This window comes from Lepidochelys kempii, chromosome 7 (genome assembly GCF_965140265.1).
Source record: "Lepidochelys kempii isolate rLepKem1 chromosome 7, rLepKem1.hap2, whole genome shotgun sequence".
In the NCBI taxonomy this organism is placed as follows: domain Eukaryota; kingdom Metazoa; phylum Chordata; order Testudines; family Cheloniidae; genus Lepidochelys; species Lepidochelys kempii.
This window is the reverse complement of record NC_133262.1, coordinates 29,919,642-29,940,264: the sequence shown is the minus strand read 5'-3', so window position 1 is coordinate 29,940,264 and position 20,623 is coordinate 29,919,642. Positions and strand designations below refer to the sequence as shown.

At 51.5% G+C, this 20,623-nt stretch overlaps 1 protein-coding gene across 5 annotated transcripts in view; it reads right to left on the bottom strand.

The window, feature by feature from the left end:
- The window catches only part of GAL3ST3 (galactose-3-O-sulfotransferase 3), a 40,561-nt gene extending 20,562 nt beyond the window's left edge, over positions 1 to 19,999 (bottom strand). For 4 of the 5 annotated variants that reach the window (XM_073351623.1, XM_073351622.1, XM_073351621.1 and 1 more), the window contains exon 1: positions 19,615 to 19,999. The gene's annotated coding sequence lies outside the window, so the exon portion shown is untranslated. Of the gene's footprint in view, positions 1 to 15,613; positions 15,738 to 19,614 lie in introns of all 5 variants that reach the window. The other variant, XM_073351625.1, reaches the window with a different exon arrangement.
- Between the last annotated feature and the right edge of the window lie 624 nt (positions 20,000 to 20,623).

Below are 20,623 nucleotides of genomic sequence, written 5' to 3'. Positions count from 1 at the left end.
TTCCTCCATCTGAACTGGGACCTGGGGGTCCCTGCCTCCTAGGGATGTCTGAGCCACACTCCCTGCGCCCCTGTGTGTGCCAGGATCTGGGGTTCCCTGCCCATCTATGGGGCTCTGACCCCCCCTTTCATGGCCCCTGCGTGTGTCCTGGGTTCTTGGAGGACTCACCTGTTGAGCAGGGCCTAAGACCCACTCTCTACACCTCCCTCCCCCAATGTGATCTGGGGAAGCCCTACCTCTCTGGGTGGGCTGCTTAGAACAGACAGTATTAAAGGGATAACTTCAAACTATCCCAATACTAAAGAAAGATAGGAAGAACAGTAAGAGGCCAATAGGACTGGATAAGGAGCCCTTTAATGACCTGAAGGAATCCTACAAAGAGCGGACAAATTGCTGAGTAGGACTACAGAAGAATAGTATGTGCATGTAGGAACAAAATCAGAAAGGGTTAGGTACACAATGAGTTACACCTGGCAAGGGACATAAAAGGCAATAAAAAGAGGTTCTTTGAATGTATTAAGAGCAAGAAAGAGATGAAGGAAAGTGCAGGTCCTCTACTTAGTAGGTAAGAAGAGCTAATAAGCGATGACTCCAGAAAGCTGAGTAATAATAATAAGCTTATTATGTTTCAGTCTTCACTGAAAAGGTTAATGGTGACCAGATACTCAACACAATTAATATGAACAACACAGAGGAAATAGGGAAAGAATGGGTTAAAAATATTTCGATAAGGTAGATGTATTCAAGAGGGCAGGACCTGACGACATTCATCTGAGGGTACTTAAGGAACTAGCTAAAGTAACCTCAGAACCATTAGCAATTCCCTTTGGGAACTCATAGAGGACAGGTAAGGGCCCAGAAAACTGGAGAAGGGTAAACACAGTGCCTGTCTTTAAAATGGGGAATGAAGAGGACACGGGGAATTACAGACCACTCAGCGTCACGTTGATAGCTGGAAAGATACTGGAACAGATTATTAAACAATCAATTTGTAAGCACCCAGAGGATAATAGAGTTTTAAGGAATAGCCAGCATGGATTTGTCAAGAACAAATCATGCCAAACCAATGTAATTTCATTCTTTGACTGGGTTAAAGGCCCAGTGGATAGTGGGGAAGCAGCAGACATATCTTGACTTTAGTAAGGCATTTGACAAAGTCCCACATGGCATTCTCATAAGCAAACGAGGGAAATATAGTCTAGATCAGTGCTACTCTAAGTGGTGGTCCACGGACCGGTGCCATCAGCTGCCAGTCTGCGCACACATTGGAAAAACATATTGCCAGTCCCCCTCATCAGATAGCTTGAGAAGCACTGGTCTAGATTAAATTAGTATAAGGCGGGTGCACAACTGGTTGAAGGACTGCACTCAGAATTGTTAGCAACGGCTCATTGTCAAACATCAAGGGTGTAGCTAGGGGGGTCCTGCAGGGGTCAGTCCTGGGTCCGGTACTATTCAATATGTTCATTAATGACTTTGATAATGAAATGCAGAGTATGACTATACAATTTGCAGATGACACCATGCTGCAAGGGGTTGCAAGCGCTTTGGGGGACAGGATTAGAATTCACAATGATCTTGACAAACTGGAGAATTGGCCTGAATTCAACAAGATGAAATTCAGTAATGACAAATGCAAAGTACAGCACTTCAGAAGGAAAAATCTAATGCACAGCTACAAAATAGGGAATAACTGACCAGGCGGTAGTGCTGGTGGAAAGGATCCTGGGGGTTATAGTGGATCACAAATTAAATTTGAGTCAGCTATGAGATGCAGCTGCAATAAAGGCTAATATCACTCTGAGGTGTATTAATAGGAGTGTGTGAAGGGTGTTTTCCCCACACCAGCCAAGAAGGGATTAATTAACCTTCACAGTTGCACCTGATGGGAGGCCCAGGGAATTATAAACACTAATTGCTGATGAAACTCTGCTGGGAAGGGATGATAGTGAGGGGACATTTGTGGTAGCAGGGTGAGAATTATTTGTATGTGTAGAGGCTCGCAGGGGCTTTGTGCTGGGAGGGAAGCTGAGCTCTGATTAGGGGGTGGAGTTTCTCTGACTAGGGGTCCTATAAAGGCAGCCAGCCAGCGGCACAGGAGCTAGTAAATAGAGGTGTTTCAGGGGGAGTTTGTCTTGTGGTGCTCGTTGGGGGTTTGGTTTGTGTTTCCTAGATGAACAGGATTTAGGTGGGAAGGCCATGACAGATACAGAGGCAGCAGTGGGAGTGACCCATGTTGTGGAAGGCTCAATGAAGATGACTGGATGTGGAAGCTGTGGTATGTACATGATCCTGGAGGGGGTACCTGGTAAGAGTTTTGTCTACATGAAATACTATCTGATGGAGGACAAGATTTGAGGTTTGGAGAAGCAGGTGGAAAATCTGGTTGAGTTTAGAAAGGGGTTTGAGCAGATTATAGAGCAAAGACATGAGCTATCTGAAGGGAATAGCTCAGACTTGCAGATGGAGGCAGGACTGGGGAATTCTGAGGGGGGATTGCTGTGTGAGGAAAGTGGTCAGTGGAAGCATGTGACTAAGAGAACCAGGCAGAGGAAAAGATGGGCAGTGAAGGAGAAATAGAGCTCAAGAATAGGTTTGTAGAGTTGAAAGATGAAGAAGGGGCTCAGCAGGTAGTCACTGAAGGTGGAAGGGCAAGGAAGAAGAGAAGAGCGGCTAGTCCTATAGGAAAAAGGGAAGAGTTAATGGAGACTACACCAAATATGAGCCCCAGGAGGATACAGGATAGGTTGCAGAGGATTGCAAGGGAGAATAGGAATGGAAAGAGCCAGAGGACAGACTGGAGAATAGCACCACCACCAGGAAAAGGCAGGTCTATGTGATCGGGGATTCTTTACTGAGAAGAATAGACAGGCCTGTAACCAAAGCTGATCCAGAGAATAGAAGGGTGTGCTGTCTTTCAGGTGCTAAGATACGGGATGTAAACCTGAGGTTGAAAAGGATCCTAAAAGGAGCAGGAAAGAATCCTCTAATTATATTTCATGTGGGAACAAATGATACAGCTAGATTCTCGCTGGAAAGTATTAAGGGAGACTATGCTAAGCTGGGGAAGATGCTTAAGGAAATCTTTAGTGGGATTCTGCCTCTTCCTAGAGAAGGGCAACAAAGGTGTGACAAGATTGACTATCAACAGATGGCTTAGGCAGTGGTGCTATAAGGAGGGCTTTAGGATGTATGGCCACTGGGAGGCATTCATGGACAGAGGACCGTTCTCTCAGGATGCGCTTCATCTGAGTAAGGAAGGAAATAGACTTCTAGGATGGAGGCTGGCACAACTGATTAAGAGAGCTTTAAACTAGGAATTTGGGGGAGATGGTTGGGAGATGGCCAGGTAATCTCCACGCCGGATTTTAGCATTGAGAGGGAAGAAAACGAAGTAAGAAAGGATACAGCCGTGGGTAGGAGAATGGATATAAGGAGGAAGGGCAGTGTGGATACCAGTCTAATCGGTTATACTGGCTGTACAATGACCATACCTAATCGGGTACAGAATGTGAGCGAGGCCAAACAGCAAAAATTAAGATGTTTGTTCACCAGTGCGAGGAGCCTGGGTAACAAAATGGAGGAACTGGAGCTATTGATGCAGGAAGTGAAACCAGGTATTTTCGGGATAACAGAGACCTGGTGGAATAGTCGTCATGACTGGAGTACAGGTGTTGAGGGGTCTGTGCTGTTTAGGAAAGACAGAAATAAAGGCAAAGGTGGTGGAGTAGCACTGTAGATCAATGATGAGGTAGACTGTAAAGAAATAAGAAGCCATGGAATGGATAAGACAGAGTCCGTCTGGGCAAAAATGACACTGGGGAAGAAAACTACTCGAGCCTCCCCTGGGATAGTGCTTGGGGTGTGCTATGGACCGCCGGGATCTAATCTGGATATGGATAGAGCCCTCTTTAATGTTTTTAATGAAGTAAATACTCATGGAAACTGCATGATCATGGGAGACTTTAACTTTCCAGATATAGACTGGAGGACAAGTGCTAGTAATAGGGCTCAGATTTTCCTAGATGCGATAGCTGATGGATTCCTTCAGCAAGTAGTTGCTGAACCAACTAGAGGGGATGCCTTTTTAGATTTGGTTTTTGTGAGTAGTGAGGCCCTCATAGAGGAAATGGTTGTAGGGGACAATCTTGGCTCAGGTGATCATGAGCTAATTCAGTTCAAACTGAAGAGAAGGATTAACAAAAATCTGCAACTAGGGTTTTTTATTTCAAAAGGGCTGACTTTCAGAAATTAAGGAAATTAGTTTGGGAAGTGGATTGGACTAAAGAACTTGTAGATTTAAAGGCGGAGGAGGCCTGGAATTACTTCAGGTCAAAGTTGCAGAAACTATCAGAAGCCTGCATCCCAAGAAAGGGGAAAAATTTCATAGGCAGGAGTTGTTGAGCAAGCATCTCAGAGAGGTGATTAAGAAAAAGCAGAAAGGAGGGATCAGCATGGAAAGCTACCTTATTGAGGTAGAACATGTAGGGATAAAGTGAGACAGGCTAAAAGTCAAGTAGAGTTGAACCTTGCAAAGAGAATTAAAACCAATAGTAAAAGGTTCTATAGCCATATAAATAAGAAGTGGGACCGCTAAACACTGAGCATGGAGTGGAGGTCAAGGATAATCTAGGCACGGCCCAATATCTAAAATACTTTGCCTCAGTCTTTAATAAGGCTAAAGAGGATGTTAGGGATAATGGTAGCATGACAAATGGGAATGAGGCTATGGAGGCAGATATTACCATATCTGAGATAGAAGCGAAACTCGAACAGCTTAATGGAACTAAATCGGGGGGGCCCAGATAAACTTCGTCCAAGAATATTAAAGGAATTGGCACATGAAATTGCAAGGCCATTAGCAAGAATTTTTAATGAATCTGTAAATTCAGGGGTTGTACTGTATGATTGGAGAATTGTTAATAGTTCCTATTTTTAAGAAAGGGAACAAATGTGATCTGGGTAACTACAGGCCTGTTAGTTTGACATCTGTAGTATGCAAGGTCTTGGAAAAATTTTTTGAAGGAGAAAGTAGTTAAGGACATTGAGGTCAATGGTAAATGGGACAAAATACAACATGGTTTTACAAAAGGTAGATCGTGCCAAACCAACCTGATCTCCTTCTTTGAGAAAGAAACAGATTTTTTAGACAAAGGAAACACAGTGGATCTAATTTAGGTAAATTTCAGTAAGGTGTTTGATACCATGCCACATGGGGAATTATTAGTTATATTGATCCCCATCTTTTCCAATTTGAAAATTGAAAGATGGATAAGGAAATAGTTAACAGGGAGACTATAGCGGGTCCTACTGAAAAGTGAACTGTCAGGCTGGAGGGAGGTTACCAGTGGAGTTCCTCAGGCATCAGTTTTGGGACCAATCTTATTTAATCTTTTTTATTACTGACCTTGGCACAAAAAGTGGGAGTGTGCTAATAAAGTCTGCGAATGATACAAAGCTGGGAGGTATTGCCAATTTAAAGAGACTGGGATATCCTACAGGAAGATTTAGATGACCTTGTAAACTGGAGTAATAGTAATAGGATGAAATTTTAATGGTTAGAAGTGTAAGGTTATGCACTTAGGGATTAATAACAAGAATTTTAGTTATAAGCTGGGGACGCATCAATTAGAAGAAACGGAGGAGGAGGAGGAGGAGGAGAAGGACCTTGGAGTATTGGTTGATCATAGGATGACTGAGCCACCAATGTGATATGGCTGTGAAAAAAGCTAATGCGGTCTTGGGATGCATCAGGTGAGGTATTTCCAGTAGAGATAAGGAGGTTTTAGTACCATTATACAAGGCACTGGTGAGACCTCACCTGGAATACTGTGTGCAGTTCTGGTCTCTCATCTTTAAGAAGGATAAATTCAAACTGGAACAGGTACAGAGAAGGGCTACTAGGATGATCTGAGGAATGGAAAACCTGTCCTATGAAAGGAGACTCAAGGAGCTTGACTTGTTTAGCCTAACTAAAAGAAGGTTGAGGGGAGATATGATTGCTCTCTATAAATATATCAGAGGGATAAATACCAGAGAGGAATTACTTAAGCTCAGTACCAATGTGGACACAAGAACAAATGGATATAAACTGGTCACTGGGAAGTTTAGACTTGAAGGTTTCTAACCATCAGAGGAGTGAAGTTTTGGAATAGCCTTCCAAGGGAAGCAGTGGGAGCAAAAGATGTATCTGGCTTTAAGATTAAATTTGGTAAGTTCATGGAGGAGATGGTATGATGGGATAACATGATTTTTGGCAATTAATTGATCTTTAACTATTCATGGTAAATAGTCCCAGTGGCCTGTGATGGGATGTTAGGTGGGATGGGATCAGAGTTACTACGGAGAATTCTTTTCTGGGTATCTGGCTGGTGAATCTTGCCCATATGATCAGGGTTTAGCTGATCGCCATATTTGGGGTCAGGAAGGAATTTTCCTCCAGGGCAGATTGGAAGAGGCCCTGGAGGTTTTTTGCCTTCCTCTGTAGCATGGGTCACTTGCTGGAGGATTCTCTGCTCCTTGAAGTCTTTAAACCACAATTTGAGGACTTCAATAGCTCAGACATAGGTGAGAGGTTTTTCGCAGGAGTGGGTGGGTGAGATTCTGTGGCCTGCATTGTGCAGGAGGTCAGACTAGATCATAATGGTCCCTTCTGACCTTAATATCTATGATTCTATGAGAATCTGTAGTTGCTCTGTGGGAGCAGAATTGTGAGGAGGCAGAAACTGGCTGGGGAGAATAAGCCCTGGGATCCTGGCCCTGGAAGAAGGCTCAACCCCAGAGGTGTTGTGGGGAAAGAGAGCCTGAGAAGGCAGGCTAGGGAGTAGTCCAGGGAAACCACATCAAGGATGGGGGCCTTTGTAGACCTTGGCTGTTGGTTACAGAGTTCCAGTGCAGAGGGCAGGGGCTGGGTTCCCCAACCAGCCACTGCGTAGACATGCAGGACTGTTGGAGGCACCAACCGGACAGCTGGTCTGGTGAGACTTTGATCCCCTGGAAGTGGGGGACTATCTAGTAACCTAGAGGAGGGCTGAGTTGTGAAGAGAGGGCACTGCAGCAATGGAGTGACCATCCGCAGGGGGTGCCATACAGGAAGGAAGAGGCTCTGCTATGCCTGCCAGGAGGAGGTGCTCTTGTGATGAGTGAACCCTGTTAGAGTGTCATGTGTAAGACACAGGAGGGAATTGTCCTGCTCTACCTGGCACTGTGAGGCCTCAGGGTTCGCACCTGTGGCTCTTATAAAGAGGCTGGTGAATTGTTCCCTGTGCCCAGTGGAGGTAGGACAAGATGTAAAGGGCTTCATCTGCAGTGAGGGAGCTTTAGGATGGATATTAGGGGAAACTTGCTGACTCTAAGGGTAGTTCAGCTCTGGAACTGGCTGTGGAAGCTCTGCCACTGGAAGTTTTTAAGACCTTGGATGAACGTTGTCAGGGGTAGTTTAGGTTTACTTGGCCCTGCCCCAGCACAGGGACCTGGACTTGCCCTTTGCAGCTCCCTTCCAGCCCAACAGTTCCGATTCTAGGGTCCCAAGAACGTGCTGCTGACACTGGGTGAGGCGCTGAGAACACATCCAGCCCTGGGGCTGGGGCACAGGGATACCCACTGACCGGTATGGAGCAGGTCAGGTCTCTGAGTGACCGCTTCAGGATGTGCTCCGCTCCATTCAGCATTCTCTTTCAGCTGAAAACAGCTCATTGAGATGAATGGGGCCACTTACCACGTCTGAGGCTGCCTGACTGCTGATGGATGTATAGAGTCCCTCCCACCCCACTCTCCCTCTACTCTTAGTCTCATGGCACATGCCAGCTTTGCTCCAACTAACGCTATGTGTACACTACAGCCTCTGGCAGCATGACTTATGTCACTTGGGGGTGTGAATAATCCCCCCCAGCGCTAGGCTGGCAAGAGAGCGTCTCCCACCAACACACCTTCCACCATTCATGGTGGAGAAGACACTCTCCTGTCTGCATAGAGCAGCGGCACAGCTGTCCAGGTAAACATGCCCTGGGAAGTCCTCCTGTTCAAAGGATGCCTCTTTTAAGTGCTCTAAAATCCCGCCTGGCTTATATGGATTGTCTTGAAATTTGCTGTGTCTCATGGAAGCATAGGGGAGGGTTAGTGACCTGGACTTGGGGTTATTTGAGCCAGAGTTTCCTGAGATACTACCTGCCTGGGGGAGAACTCAACAGCGTTTCATTATGTTAATGGGCTCAGTTTGAGAGCCACCCTGGGCAGACATCTGAGAAGGAAGTGGAAAGGGAAAATCTACCTCGGTCGATATTTTTATTTATTGATTGTGGAGAACTGTAAGCTGAACACAGCAGAGAATTCAGGAGATGCTGAAACTATTTCTGAAGAGAGATTAATTGCACATGTGACTGCTCGGTGCAAGAGGAGATGCTCATAGGGGAAGAGGGGCTAGGGTCTGCAGCAACGAATGTGAGGATTATGGGAATGGGTGGTTGGGTGCTCAGATGAGGTGGAAGGGGAGTGATGAGGGGCTGAAAAATGTCAGGGGTAACAGAGGAAGTTGGGAGTTGAGGTGGGGGGGGGACCTATCAGCTCTGAAGTCACCCAACAAGCAGGTGGGTGATCTGGGGGAGCCCTAGCCCTTGGGGGAGGGGCTCAGATCCCTGCAATGTGTTCTGGGACCTGGAGGACCCTGCTCCTCTTGGGGTGTTTGAGGCCTTCTACCTGCCCTCCATGTGAGCTGGGATCTGCGGGGGGAGGGGGATTGAAGTTAATGCTCTGGCTACACAACCAAGTAAGTTTGTGGCCCACAGTTAGCTGCTGCCTGGGATGTACGTAGGCAGCAGATTAGGGCAGGGGCCAGCAAGGAGCAACTTCCTACACATAAACACCTTCTCCAGTGCTGTGGCTTAATGGGGCAGAAGGGAACTGTGGGTGGGAGGCCAGTGCTGTAGGGTGGGGAAGGGAGACACCAGTCATCTCTCACATGATTAAACGTACTGTAATCCCCAACCGTCCTGCTAAGTCTCGCTTGCACTGAGCAGGCTGCAAACTCCACTGAGCACTAGGCTGGGGTCGCTGGCTGGCTGTTCCTGAGCCTGGGGAGGGCTGCCACCTTGGTAATATTTAAAAACCAAGTACTCCAGCAGGAGTGCTGGACCCTCCCCTGTCCCACCCCTTCCCCCCCCACTCCGCATCACTTGCTACTTTCCCTTCTCCCCCTACCTGGGACTGGCCTGCAGAGCCAAGACTGGGAGCTGCAGCCGCCCCATGCAGGTAGGAGGTGGCCCTGGCTGAGTAGAGGCTAGCGCAGGTGATGACCTGGCACCTGTCCTGGCCATGGTAACCTGACTCTTGGTGTCTGGTCATAGATTTGACTGGACAGTGGCAGGTCCTCTTCTTGACTGGATTTTCCAGTCGAAAACCAGGCACCTGGCCACCCTAGGAGGGAGGGCACAGGCAGGAGTGGGGGGGCAGGGCGGAGGACAACAGGGCCCCAGCTGAGGGGGTCAAATGCTTTTGCTACAGGGCACCATTGTGTGGTGCAGCCACCATGCCACCAGGTGGAGGCAGGGAGTTGAGGGGGGCACTTGGCATGGGGAGTGAGGGATGATACAGTAGGGTGGGGGGGGAGCAGGCTGGGAAGGGGGTCCCAGCAGTGCACATATCTCACTGGGGATAGCTGCTCCTGGCCCAATCACCCCAGTTCCTACCTGCTCCCTAGCTTGACCCCAGGCACCACAGCGGCCACTCCAGTCCCTGCTCTTACCTCTGCCCCCAGGAGCCGTGGAGCCTGAGGCACCAGCTGAGCCCAGGCTGGGCCAGCCCTGAGGATGGAGGAAATCGGGAGCACTGCAGTTTGTGACAAGTGCGGTATACAGGAGATGAGCCCAGTTCATGGGGAATGTCAGGAACGCTGTGTAACACAACTGCCAAGGATCAACTTGAGGGGCCCAGTCCAGAGATGGGACCCCTATTAGTTGGGTAGCAGACATCTCAAAGCACCACCAGTATCCCGACTGCACTAGACCACAATGTACAGGAGCGGGAGGAGCACTGAGGAATCACATGGCAACGGGGTAGCCTACAGGAAAGCCCACTGATCTGAGACTATTCCTACCTCTGCCACTGGCTTGCTGAGTGATCTTGGGCAAGTCACTTCACAGGTGGGAAACTGAGGCACAGAGATGAAGTGGGATAATGATGTAATGATCCACTGGTGAAAAGCACTATAGAAAAACTAGGTCTCTTAATTGTTACCTAGCCACAGAAGCAGATCAGCTGCAAACCGAGGGAAGAGCTAGAGCTGTCTGATGACCACTTGCTCCTAGCAAACATTTCCTTCTGTTTACAAACCTAGGAAATTAAATGGCAGAGCACTTTAACACAGAGTTATTGCCTGGCGACTGCTCATGCCCATCCAGAACATCGAGCTCAGCAAAACTCAATCATGTGAAAACCAGGAAATACAGAGTTAAGGTAAATGCCCCCATAGCCTCAGCTCTGCTCTCTTTGAGCAATGCCCCATAACACACACCCTCTCACTCTGCCTTTTCACCAGGAGGCACAGGTATTAGCTGCACTTGGCTGCCAATACTCCCCTGAGAGAGTACACAGCTGCAAACTCTAACAGCCACTCCCCACCCTCTTATAACCCGGTCACAGCTGCACACAGGATACCACCAAACCCTGTACTACCCTTACCCTTCATGAAATCCACAGACTACACTCCAATCCCACTCACTGTGGACAATACCCCCAGTGCCCTGCGACCAACACCTCCTACACAATTCTGTACTGTGATGATGCAGACTGGAACCTCTCCCCTTTGAGAACACGCACGGGGGGACTCACACCCAGATCTCCTCCTATCATAGAGCTCTTCCCAGTTGTTCCAACTCATTCCTTCCCCCTGCAGTATGGCTACACCTAACACAATGACGGCAGCTGGAATGCATGCAGATAATTCCCAATGGCTACTCCCAGCTCCAGGGGCAGAGTTAAGGCTGAGTGGGCGTTTACCTTAACTCAGAATTTCCTGGTTTTCAGACGTTTGTTGCTCACCCTGATCTTCTAGAAGGACACGAGCTATCAGTGGGCAATGTTAACCCTGCATTAAGACAGTGTTTTGCAATTTCAGTGCTAATAACTTCAATCAGAATGTCACATGGGACTAAGCCAAACGTCTTACTTAACCCTGCTATGTCAACACCTTTATCAACCGGACTTGCAAACTCATCTAAAAACAATACCACGTTTATATGACAAGAAGTGTGTTCTAGCAAACCATACTGATTGGCATACATTATATCCTTTACAGGTTGTGTCCCATCTCAGAGGTCCATGATTTTTGCCTGGGATCAATGTCAGAGCGACAGACTTATAATTACCTGGGTTGTCCTGCTAACCTTTTTCAAATATTGGCACAGTGTTTGTTTCCCTCCAGTTCTCTGGAACTTCCCCACTGCTCCAAGATTTGTTAAAGCAAAACTAACAGTTCAGAGATCGCTCTTGGGTGCAAGATACCAAGCTAAAAATGTTTAATAGTAGTGGATTAACATTCTTACATTAATTACTGCATGAATAACTGTTGGTTATACCTGGCCTTGCATTCAGAAAACCCACAGCCTTTAATGAACATACAAACTGGGTTCATACAGAGACCCCTTGCCCAGCACTGAGATGTGACCACTTCTCAGGTAGGGTGTGTGGGCTGTTTTATACAGGGATTCCTCACCCGGTGCTGAGATACAGCTGCCTCTGGGGTGCAGGACTGTTTAATGTGCAAATTGTCCATCACCTGGAGTTTTTCAATCCAGACCAGGTGTATGTATCTCTAGGCTCTGCTCCAGCACAGACAGAAATGATGGGAGGGATGTGGGAGTCCTTGGGGCTGGCCTGGATGATGCCGGAGGTCAGACTGGAAGATCAGAACAGGCCCTTTTGGCATTAGATTCTACAGGCAAGATCCTCAACTGGTGTAAACTGTCATAGCTTGGTTGAAATCAATAGAGCTAGGACAATTTACTCCAGCTGATGATCTGTCCCTGTGAACAGCTGCACACCACTGCCCTGTGACAACTTAGAACTGGAAGCGAAGGAGAGTCCTGTATCCAAAGGAAGCTACAGGGCATGGGGGATGTGTTGTGGTGGGAGTCACAAGGTGGTGCTGTTACCCATGGCCTTCCAGCTCTTATTGAGGGTACAATGTTATTCCTTGGAAGAATGCTGCATTGTTGTTGTTTGATTTGTGATGCACCTTGTTTTTGGGGAAGCTGTTGCAAACAAGGGAGCTTGCTCCCTGTCCAACTCTCTCTCCCTATGGTCAATTCTGGGGACAGAGTTGGGCTTGAGCTGAGATCCCTGATGGGCAGGGGCATTGCCCACGTGTGGGTTGTGACCATATCCGTCCCAGGACTGGCTTATAGCATGTAAATAAACACATTACACTCTGACAGTGCCTAGCTGCTGCCTCTCTGATTCCCCTCCAGAGGGGAGCCCACGGCTATGCAGACACCACAGGAAGAATGCTTAGATTTGCCAGCACAATTCCCTCAAATCCTGTGATGCATGTTCAATCCCTTCAACCTCCCTGGCTTCTGAGTCCATCCCAGCGCAGCACTAGGGCAGCGGAGTGGGAGCCCAATGCATCTCCACCAGCACAGAGCTGCCACTGTCCCAGCCGTGCCACTCACATAATCCAGGCCAGACGTGAGTGGTGCTGCCCAGCTCCCCCACCGGTCAGTCGGCCCTGTGGCGTGAGCTGCCTGCCATGGCTGCCCGACTGTCAATAAATCCATTCCCATTGCCCAGGGGTACGAAGAGCAGGTGGATGAGTTGCAGATACCAGCTGAACGGATTCCTGCGCCAGTCCCCCAGGGCAAGCGCCAGTCTCTGCAGAGCCAGCTTGCTCGGCTGTTAAAGTCCCTGCTTGCTCGGCAGAGAGTGAGCCAGCTGGTTAATTAGTGCCTCAGCCCAGGGCCTGGGGCAAAGCTTGGGAACTGAGAAGGGAGCTACAGAACTGCACCGGGGCTGGGGGGCCAAGATTAGTGGGTGCTAGCCCTAACTCTGGGAGGGGAGAGGGCTCTCGTGAGCTGTGAGGAGCAGGGAATAAGGACTCGAGGGTTCTCTCCCTGCCTCTTGCAGGAGAGGGGGATCTAGTGGTTCGAGCAGGGGCTGAGGTTATGGGACCCAGGATCCCTGGTTGTATTCCCAGCCCCCTGGTTGTAACCTCTACCCCACACTCCTGGCTCCCATTCCCTCAGATTGCTCAGTTCAGCAGGGCTGAGTGTGCCCCACTCTTAAGATTCCACCTGCTTAGGTGACGTGCAGGAGGGGAGCAGCCTTTCAGATGGAAACACAATGAGGCTGCCGGGTTGGCTTCTGCCACCCTGGCGCAGCGAGAGATAGATTTACTGTAGTGCAACCTTTCCTCTGCCAGCTCAGACAACGGGCTAGAGTTACAGGTATTAGCGAGGCTGGGACACAGCATAGGTGACCTCAATTCAGCTCCCTCTGAAAGCTCCTGCAACCAAAAACCTGCCATAGCACATGAGTAGGGAATAGAACCTGGCAGTCCTGGCTCCCAGATCCTCTGCTTTAACCTACTTGCCCCACTCCCCTCAAAATTGGTAACAGAACCTAGGAAACCTGCCCTCCCCCCGCCCCCCAGCCACTAGACTCCTCTCCCAGAGCTGGGATAAAATCTAGGAGCCCTGGCTCCCAGCTCAGACTGAATACCCCCTGGTGTGGCCATATTGGATCAAAACCTACCTGTGATGGTGCTGGAATCAGAATCTATGTGTGTTCTGGATCAGGATCCCAGGGTTGGGCCCCCTCAACAAGATGTGGCTGGGCTGCTGAGTGCATATTTATATCACGGCAACGTCAGAGAGCCATGCCAGGCTGTGACACTGCTCAAGGGCATGCAGATCTCCAGATACCTGAGCATGGTCTGGCAAAGGCTATGGAAAAGTCCTTGGTATGCACAGTCACGTCCCCAAGGACAGGGCTACTTGGAGGAGTTGGATCAGTGCGATCCCAGAGCAGGGGCATGTGCAGGGATAGGCCCCTCAGCACACAGACCTCTCCCACCCGGCCCCACAGGGATGCCTCCAGGGAGAGCCCCCCACAACATCTCCTCCCCCATGGGACTCACCTGCCCCACAGGGACTGCTTTAGGGGGCAGATGGGGACTCAGTCCTTGGGGCCTGTGCAGACCTCTCCCAGCTGGGGCTGCAAGCACAGGTGTTGATCTAGCTACTGGTTTGCATGGGTGTCAGGAACAGCATGTTCCAGTGGGTAGGGCACTGGGCTGGGAGCCAGGACTCCTGGGTTCGACTCCTACCTTTGAGAGAGTGGTGGGGCCTAGGTTAGAGCAGAAGACTAGGGACCAGGAATCTTGGGTTCTGTTCTCAGCTCTGCCACTGACCTACTGTAAGATGTTGGGCAAGTCCCTTTGCCTCCCTGTGCCTCAGTTTCCCCTCCTGCCCTTTCTCTGTTGAGACTATGCGCTGTTCGGTGCAGGGTTTGTCTCCCACTGTGTGTGCAGTGCCTGCCATGATGGGATGGGGCACCCAATCTCTATTGGGGTTTGTGCAGAGCCTGACCTTGCAGGGGCCCTGACCTCAGTTGTGGGGAGGGCGGGGGTGTCTGTACAGCACCCGGCCTCTGTTGTGAGGTAGGTGTGTGGAGCAGCTGCCTTGATGCGCCCCAGCCGTGGGGTGCTACAATAATATCCTGGGCTGAGTCCCACCTGGCCGATGGGAGCTGTCCCCAGGCCCAGCCTGTTTGGGGTCCCCGGCCAGCTCTCTGTGGCTTCACATTTGAGTCTCCCAAGAGCTAATATTTGTATTTGCAGTGGACCTGCCTTTGCCTGCCTGCTATGGCTGGAGCGCACAGCCTGGGCTATGCACCTGGCACTGCACCCAACCACTGCAACCTGAGTTAGGGAATCGCTTCCACACCAATTGTGGATGGGTTTCTGCTCGAGTTGCCTACCCTCCAGGATAGTCCTGGAGCATCCAGGAGTTAAAGATTATGTCATGTGAGGAAACTTCCAGGAGAATGTGCGACCAAAATTGGCAAGCCTAGTTTCTGCGCAGGTCAGCCACTGGAACTGGTGCAAGAGAGACCATTGTTCCAGCACTGCATCCAGCCAGGCCCGCTGGACTTCAGCTGTCAGGGGGCCTGGTGCAAAGTGGAGGGGGTGGGGCCTTTCAAAGGCCCCACCCACAGACACAGCAGGATGGTGGGGGCAGGGAAGGGTGTTTCGCAGGTATCAGCGAAAGGAGGGTGCTGCGTAGAGGCCCCCACACACAGTGCCCTCCCTGAGGAGGGATCCAGGGAGCCGCAGTCAGCACCCTCATAGAGGAGGGATCTGGAAACCCCAAGTGCTGACCAGATGGATGAACAGATGGATGGGGGCTGTGGAAAGAACTTTGAGCTACATGCAGCCTCCCCATGCTCCGTCTGGCCAGCCTCGGGTGCAGTGTCCCACCCTGTGCTTCCAGCCAGACTCACCCCAGCCTGGGGAGGGACTGCCTCACAGGTTCATGGGGCAGTTCAGTCCCCACAGCCCAGGTGGCTCTTGGCCCCTCTGCTGAGTGAGTGCAGAGCACAGGGGAACATCTCCCAAACTCACCTCAGACAGGACCCCCACACAGATGGGAGGGACTTTTAACCCCTGCCGGGCTCGGCTGGACTCTTTCTGGTCATGTCCTGGCCCTGGAGAGGGGCCGCTCCAATCAGCACTGGGAATTTTCATGCTTTTTTTAAAAAATAATGAAATTTGAAGTTTTTTATTGTTTTTGATTGGGGAAAATGGAAACAGTCACTTTGGTCACTTTGAAGGGAAGCAAACTTTTCTTTTTTTGAGAAAACAGACAAAAATGGTGTCAATTTTTATTTTTCTCTCCTCTTTTTCTTAAAAAAAAAAAACCCTTTCCCCTGCCCCTGGAAATAGGGGCTGGGGTGTTAAAGAAAGAGAATGGGGAAAAGACTCCCAAAAGAGAACCAAAATTAAAAATTACTTTTTTTTGGTCGGTTGGTCAAGAACTGAAACGAAACCACCATTTTTAGTGTTTGTTTTGAAAATTTTTGTCTACCAAATCAAATTTCTACCAATCAAAAATGTTCCATTTGCTCAGCCAGGCATTTTCCTTAAACGCTTTTCAATGCACAGTTTTGGATCATGGCTGGTGTGTGGCACACCGGACCAGAACCACTCCCTATGAGGGTGTACGGTGCAGGTGGCTCTCTCGGCTGGCTGGCTTGAGAGGTGATGGCTATGTACGTACCCATCTGTCTGTTTGAACAGAATCTTTTGGTTGCGAAGTCTAGCCCTTGCAGGTTTGGAGAAGCCAGGGATAAGTTTGCCCCTTGGCGCGCTCTCAGTTGTGAGCCCTGGGGTAGGGGCTGGCTCCTATTCCTGGCTCAGGGAGGGAAGAGAGTGCTCTTAGAGCAGCAGCTGTGCCCAGCCAAGCACATAGATTTGGCATGTCCAGTGTGGGAGGCACTGTGGCAAAGTGGATGAGATGTGGGTGTCGCATAGTAGAGAGCTGGGTTCTGATCCTAGCTCTGCCTGAAGGGACCTTGTGCAGTTTCTCAGTTAAAGGAAGGGTTACACTGGACCCTACAGGGGAAAGGCCCCATTACCCCTCCCCCTGAGCCAGCTCGTCTCCCTGTCCTGAGACTGGACTGGAGCCAGTATCCCCTCAAGGGAAAGGCCTGGAGTCCATTCCACACATAACTTCACGGCACAAAGATTCTTCTCATCTCAAAATGCTCTTTTGAATGAACAGAGCTGAGAGAGACTCTGGGGGCAGCTGTGGGGGGGGCAGGAGCAGGCAGAGGATGGTGGTAACACGGACCTCCACACACACACACACACAACCTATGTGCAACCTTCTCCAGCCCCACCCGGTCTCCCTTAACTAGCATTCTGGCCCAGGCCAGAAGCCGAGGCTGTGTCAGGCACATAGCTATCGATGGCAGCCCCAATCAATAGGACACGTGGGTCAGTGCTGGGCTGTGGACGAGGGGCTGGGATGAGCAATGGCATATGCCGCACAGCCTGTCCCAGGCCAGGGACAGAACTCGTGAGTCCGGCTGCTCAGCAGGTCGTGTCTCCCCCCCCCCCCCCCCCCCGGGAACAAAAGCTTGTTCATTGCTACCAAGATTGGTTCTCCTTCCTGGTTTCTCAATGTGGATGCCCCCTGTGACTCAGTAAAGGGAGAAACAGACCTAAGGGGGTAGGAAGTGCTGGATAGAGAGCCCCAGCCCCCCCTGAGAGACCCTTGAGTAACAAATCTACCTGTGCAGCCCCAGCACACCGAAGAGGCCCTGCAATAACAAAGCCATGCAGCCAACCCTGCACTGTCCAGCTCCTCTGAAGTGTCACTATGGCCCGGGATCCCCCAGTGCCCTGCCCACGAGGTGCCCCTGCCCCCCTTGCTCACAGAACTCATTCCCCTGGCCGCGGGCACCTCTTCTGGCTTCCCAGGGTGAGGCCCTGGAGTAACTGTTACTGACTAAGGGAGCACAGCAGCTTGGCAGATATTGTTGTAGATACTAGAGTAATTCAGCACCTGCCCCTTTTCCAGCTCTGCTCGCCCACCTCCTGTGGCAGTGAGTTCCAGAGGCTGTTAGGCTGATTCATACAGACTCTGCTCATGCACAGGCAGCAGGGTTAGGAAGGACAGCCTGGGGCTACTCCAGACTACACTTGGCACCTCCAGACCCTGGGAGCAGAGAATAGCTGCAGCGTAGGGCATTCTAGCTGTGTCCCCAACCCACCCTCTACGGGGCAGGAATGGCACTGAGCCCTGTCCAGAGCAGGGAGACCACCTGTGTCCCCCTCCCCCATAAGGCCTGGGATGGATGGATGGATGGAGGGGTGCGTTTGGAGACAGGCAACTGGATAATGTGTATATAAAGACCCCCTCACGCACCTCTATATGTGTTAATATATCCACACAACCCTATGCATCTTCCACCCGCACTGGTCCCCGGGCTGTTAAGGCAGATGACTGAAACGCAGAACCAGGCTGCGTGTGTGTGTCTCTGCACTGCTCGCCCGTGTGCGCAGCTACATAGATTGATAGATGAGAGAGCGCAGGAGGGATCTGGCCTCATGGAGCGATACAGGCCCCAATCCTTTGTGCTCTCTCTCCACACGTACCCATCTATCTAGCCATCTAACTGCCAACCCTAATCCTGCTTTCTCTGTCTAGCTATCGAGCTATCTATCCCCATCTAAAATCGCTGTACGTCTACTGATGTCTCCATCCCCTTGGTACGTCGGAGCATTTGTAGGCAGGCTGCTGCCATGCTCTGCCGTGACTCTGGAAATGCAGGCTCCCCAGTCAGTGTGGCCCGGTGCTGCCTGTCTCCAGATCAGCAACCCCTACCCCACCCCTCAGCTGGGTCAGGCGTCACTGGCAGGCCACATTCTTTGGGGGTTGATTTGCTCCTTAACCTGAACAGGCCAACAATGGAAATCACCTCCAGCCCCTGCCATGTCTGTGTGAACGCCCATGCCAGGTGTGTATGTGTGTGTGAGCGCGTATGCACAGACACGTGCACCCAGAACAGGCGTGCACACACCTGGGGACAAACACACACAGGTTCACACCCGCACCCAACACACAGCTGCACAAACATGGATGCAGATGCATGCACACCCCTGAAGCACATGGTGTCTTGATTTAACTCAGGGCGTCCTTGTTTCTCCTTTTATTCCTAACGCCCCATCTCGGAGGGGATCTATCCTGCCAGCAAACACTGGGCCCAGTCCCACCCCCAGGGCCCTTCCTGAGGATACCGGAGAGTGGGGATACGGCGATGGAGATAAAGAGGTGCGGGGGGCCATAGTGATAGATATGCAGAGGGAGTGGGGGTATGTCTGGCAATTGACAGGCCCAATTTTCAAAGATCCTGAGCATCTCTGCTCCAGGGAAGCTGTGGCTGCTCAGCCAGCCGGAATCCCTCTCCCATCTTTCTCTCGGCCGTGGGTGCCGCTGGTGTTTCCAGGGGGAGGTTAGTTTGGGTGGTGTGATGGATGTCGCGGTGCAAAGAGCACGCCTGCCCCGCTCTCTGCTCTGCGCACACGCATTCTGGGGGCCGCTCTGAAGCCACAGGGCAGCAAACGTGCCCACATCTCTGCCTTGGGGCACGGAGGGGGCAGAGATCAGCTGCGGGGTGCACCAAGGCGGCACACGCAGATGCCGGGGGACTCTCATTTGCACACACGCAGCGCTGGGGCTGGATAAGCATCTCCCCCTGGGCACGGCCATTCGCCCCTGCCACACTTTGTGCCTGGGTGCCAAGGGTTGGGAACTCCCCAGCCGCGTTTGCCCAGCACAGTGACACCCCCCCCCACCCAAGAAACATCACATCAAAATAGCCCCAATCAGCCAGGCGGGTGGGGGGGGGAGGTTTAACCGGGGGGGGGGGTCTGGAAGAGATTATTAAAAACAGCAGTGGTATTAGTGGGGTTCAAAGCAGCCCCCCAGGGCGAGACCCCCAGTCAATGCAAGGGGGGGAAGGAGCCCGCAGCCCGGGCTGAAAGCCACACGGCGCCTCGCTGCGGGGGCGGGGGGGGCTCTGCGGGCGAAACCCCCCCGGCCGGGGCCGCATACTCACCCCGTGCTGGGAGTGCGGGGAGCCGGCGGGGCTCAGTCCATCACCGGCCGGGCGAGCGCAGGCGGCGAGGGGCGGGGAAGTGTCCCGGGCGCGCCGCGGCAGCATCGCTCCCCGGGCGGGCCGGAGCGGAGCGGAGCGGGGTCCCCGCGCTAGCCACCGGCCGGGGAGCGCCCCATCGCCATGTTGCCGGCTGCGTGCGGGCAGCGGAGCCGGGGAAATTGGGAAGGCGAGCGAGGGAGGGAGCCGGAGCCGCGTCCTTTGTGGGGTCAGGTGGCCGCGTCCTCCCCGCACCGAGCCCCGCACGCAGCACGCGGGCCTTGCACACACAGCTCTGCACACAGCTACACACACTGCGACACGCACACAGACCTACACACACTGCACACCGCACACAGCTACACACACCGCACACAGCTACACACACAGAGCCACACACACACTGCACACCGCACACAGCTACACACACCGCACACAGCTACACACACAGAGCCACACACACACTGCACACCGCACACAGCTACACACACCGCACACAGCTACACACACAGAACCACACACACACTGCACACCGCACACAGCTACACACACCGCACACAGCTACACACACAGAGCCACACACACACTGCACACCGCACACAGCTACACACACCGCACACAGCTACACACACACAGAGCCACACACACACTGCACACCGCACACAGCTACACACACCGCACACAGCTACACACACAGAGCCACACACACACTGCACACCGCACACAGCTACACACACCGCACACAGCTACACACACAGAGCCACACACACACTGCACACCGCACACAGCTACACACACCGCACACAGCTACACACACAGAACCACACACACACTGCACACCGCACACAGCTACACACACCGCACACAGCTACACACACAGAGCCACACACACACTGCACACCGCACACAGCTACACACACCGCACACAGCTACACACACACAGAGCCACACACACACTGCACACCGCACACAG